The sequence below is a fragment of the Miscanthus floridulus genome, chromosome 17 (assembly GCF_019320115.1).
Source record: "Miscanthus floridulus cultivar M001 chromosome 17, ASM1932011v1, whole genome shotgun sequence".
In the NCBI taxonomy this organism is placed as follows: Eukaryota; Viridiplantae; Streptophyta; class Magnoliopsida; order Poales; family Poaceae; genus Miscanthus; species Miscanthus floridulus.
Window position 1 is genome coordinate 36,361,713 of NC_089596.1, and position 4,120 is coordinate 36,365,832.

General features: G+C 43.4%; 1 pseudogene; it reads left to right on the forward strand.

Moving 5' to 3' along the window:
• The first annotated feature begins 305 nt into the window (after positions 1 to 305).
• Positions 306 to 3,667, forward strand: LOC136515543 (uncharacterized; annotated as a pseudogene).
• The last annotated feature ends 453 nt before the right edge of the window (positions 3,668 to 4,120 follow it).

The following is a 4,120-nucleotide window of genomic DNA, read 5'->3' on the forward strand; positions in this document are numbered from 1 at the left end:
CGTGGCCGGTACCTCGGCGCCAGAATACATGGCGCCGAGGTCGGCGCCACAGATCTTGGCGCCAAGCTCGGCGCCATAGATCTTGACGCCGACCTCGGAGCCATGTATTCTGGCACCGAGCATGGATTCAAAGCGTCAGGATAACTTTGAAGGGTCAGCCCAACTTGAAGGTCAGGACAGTTATGGAGATGACTAAGGAGATATTCAAGTATGACATAAAGTATGGGAAAGCATGGAGGGCAAAGCAACGGGCCTGGAAGATGATATATGGGGACTAGGAGGAGGGGTACGAGCAGTTGCCTGCAATGTTCAATGCAATGAAAGCAGCAAATTCAGGCATGCATTACGTGTATATCCCGAAGCCGAATGAATGGAAGGACTGGAGGCAGATATTCTTTTTGTGCATTCTGGTGCTTTTCCCAGTGCGTCGAGGCCTTCAGGCACTGTCGTCCAGTGTTATCCATTGATGGTACTTTTTTGCTTGGCAAGTACATGGGCACACTTTTGGTAGCCATTTCGTGTGACGCAGACAACGCATTGGTTCCTTTGGCTTTCGCTTTGGTGGAGAGGAAGAACAAAGATAGCTGGGGATGGTTCTTGCAGCTTGTTAGGATCCATGTCGTTGGCCCTCATAGGGAGGTAGGTGTCATATCTGATAGACATCAGGGCATACTCAGTGCTGTACAGGAGTAGATTCCGGGGTATGCACCTTTGCACCACCGTTGGTGCACTCGACACCTTGCCGAGAATTTACTTCGGAAGGATGGTACGAAGGACAACTTTCCTCTATTCGAGGAGGTTGCTCGCATGCTTGAGGTGTCGTTCTTCGAGGAGAAGTTGGAACAGCTAAAAACGGCAACAAACGCAGAAGGTAGGCAGTGGCTGAGAGGAGCCGTTCTCGGTTGAGTTCCACCTGCCACACCGGGTTGCACGCCAATTTGGGTTGAGGCAGGAGTGGCCCGTGGAGTCGTTCTCGACGTCAATAGACTTGCACAAGTAAGCGTCTTTGAACTGTTGTATACTTTATTGAATATGATGAGGTCACTGTCTTTTCTAAAAGAAGATGAAACTACTACCTTCATCCCTTCTCCACGCCATGAACGGCAAGTAACACATACTGTGTATATGTTCTCAAGCAGTTCATTGAAACGTGGCTCAAAAACCTCTTGTCGATGCAATACAGCATACACAACCTGTAGAAAAATGTTAGAAGCAGTGCTAGTCCTGTCAAGTAAACTGAATTGCAGGCCAATACATACCTCAGGATTTCTGGGCAATGCATATGTAAGGATTGCATTGATTATTTCCAGGACAATTCTTAAGAAATCTGTATATATGTGAAGCTATGTAGACTGCAAAAATAAATAATTATTTAGAAAAAGAAGATAAACATGTCTTTTTCTGTACTTATGGATGCAAGGGTCACTTTCAACTAGTTATAGTGTCTGCTCTCCAATGTTGTTATGAAATCCCGTTGAAGCCTATAAGTTTGCAATTTCATTTCTGTCACCCTATAGGATCGATCGTCGGAAACAAAAGAAGGAGACGGACTTTGAGACCTTGCACCGTGACTACATCGACCACTGACATCACTTTCATGAGAACTTGTATGAGAATGACCGGCCCCACACGAACAAGAACTTCAGAGCGTACCTATCTTGGTATAGACGGGCAACAAGGATCAAGCTGAAGGTGCAATGGACCCAAACAGACTATACCGACATTGAGTCCTCCGATGATGAACAAACGTCTTACGACCTTGCGATGAGGGCCGGGACACAGGTGGAGCCTGTGCCGATCCTGGACCGAGTGGTAATGTTAACTATAACCCCATCATTTAAATACCATTCATAGACTTAGGTGCTTAGGTTCTTCAGTGAGGCTGATGCAAATTTGCTGCTCTTAATAAAGATTTCTTGGTTTATCTTTTTCTCTTAATATAGAAATAGAAATTTATACCATGTGTGCATGTGATATTTCATAGCGATAACTATTTTAACAATCATCGGTTCATTTCTGTTGTGGAACAAGTTAACCTAGAGGATGAAAATCTTTTACAGCTACATTAGTTTGTGTACATATACTGGTATACCCACTCCCATTCTTTTCCCTATGTAACTTATATTAGTCAGGACTGAAACTTAAAATAGAATGTAATGGGCCTGAACTGAACCTGAAATCATAATACTTGATTCTACAAATCAACCTAATGCAGTTCACTGCAACTTCACTCAAACTCTATTGCAGCTAGTTGAAACTCTAATGTAGTAATCTGAAAACAAGTGCAGGAACCTGAACTCTGAAGCCGAATGCATTAAACTGAAACTAAACTGAAACTCATACACTGAACCTGAACTGAACTACATTCAGTAGACTAAAACTCGTACACTGAACCTGAACTGAAAAACAAAAAACTGAAATGAGGACTGAACTACAACGGGTACTATAGACTATCCGACAACACAATGGACTGATCTGATTGTCTCCCAGGATGTAATCCACCTGAAAACCGATATTGTAATCCGGCAAAAACCAAGAAACGAGTGGGAAGAAGTAGTAGTATGTGTGTTCTGTTGTTTACCTGTGACGTTGCAAATGAACTGATCTGATCTGGAGAGAAACTTGCTGCGCTGCACTGGAATACTTGGTCACCTACAGAACTCAGGGTCTTTGAGTAGATTGACAGCAGCAGGGCTGCGGTGGTTGTGTACTGAAGGAGACAGGAAGATGATCAGTTGGTGATGCATGCACATGAACGTCTTCCAGAGGTTCATCAAGTTAGTGACTGATGAATAATGATCAGTTGGGACTTTGGGATGTGCAAGATGAGCAGTAGAATGGGCAGGACAACTGGTAGGATCCCCTGTAGTCGTTGGCGAAGTCGGTAGGATTCCTAGGTTACAAGTATATCGTTACAGGAAATCTAATGCATATATTTCATTTTTCAATTTTAGTTACTAATTTCAGTTTTCTTATAATTATGAAGTTTTCAAAATTTCAGCAACCTTGTAATTATTAATATTTGTTTTTTTTAAGGGCAACGCGCTGAGGCAATCTGTGATTGAGATCGAACGGTTTCCAAGGACAGGCGTGGACGACCACACACTAAACAGCTTTCTTGGAGTAAGTCGACACTAGCCCTCTTGTTGTTTTATGCTTAAGTAAGTTGTTTCAGCTAGTGGTTTTCTACTTAATATCTCACTGCTCAAGCATGACATCTAGCATAACAGAGGTAGTATGATGATGATATGGCATTCATTTGAATAATAACTTATCTGTATGCACTCAACAGCTTACTAATTGCATCTTTGCATGACAGAGACTAGCACGTAGGCTGCGGCGTGCTGCAGCTCGTTGTAGTTGTGGTACTAGCGCTGCGATGGACGTACACGGGCCACACGCACGACAATGGGATACACCTGTAGCCCTCGGTACTTCTTCTCACGGAGGTACTAGCGCTGCGACTGTGGACACTTTCCAAGGCCACGGAGACGAGGATGACGAGGAGCGTGGTTATGATGAGCTTGCCGAGTCTCAGCTCCAGGACGCTCCTTCGACTCAGCCTACGTAGGTTGCAGGAACGAGAAGACGTCGTCCGCCTTGCACGTACACTCCATTCACCGGCGCTCTTGGCCACAAGGGTAAGGGTAAGACTAGGAGGCAGTGACGACGACTTGTAGGTTAAGACTATGCTACCAACTTAGATTCGACGCCACAAACTATTTGGGCTGCATGGACTTTGCTTATTTTGTACGTGTGGAGATTTGGAAAGTATGTAGTTATTTTTCTATAACTATTTGGGACTGTATGGACATTGTGGACTATTTGGACTATGCAGGACATGTTATGTTGATTGTGATGTTCGATGTGGTTGTATTGTGCTCTTTGGACGATTAAATGTTTGGATTATATAATGATGTCTCTGTTTGTAACCGTGGATGCTCCTGAAACAAAGAAAACTTTTGCGAATTTTTTTTCGTGAATCATTAATTATACTACACTGCTAAAAAGGCACAAATACAGTACACAGATTAAATGTAAATTCATTAGAACATGTATAGTCCAATCGTATCGTACAGACGCTTTGCAGATGAATTTAGGCTTTTCAGTAACAGTGAAC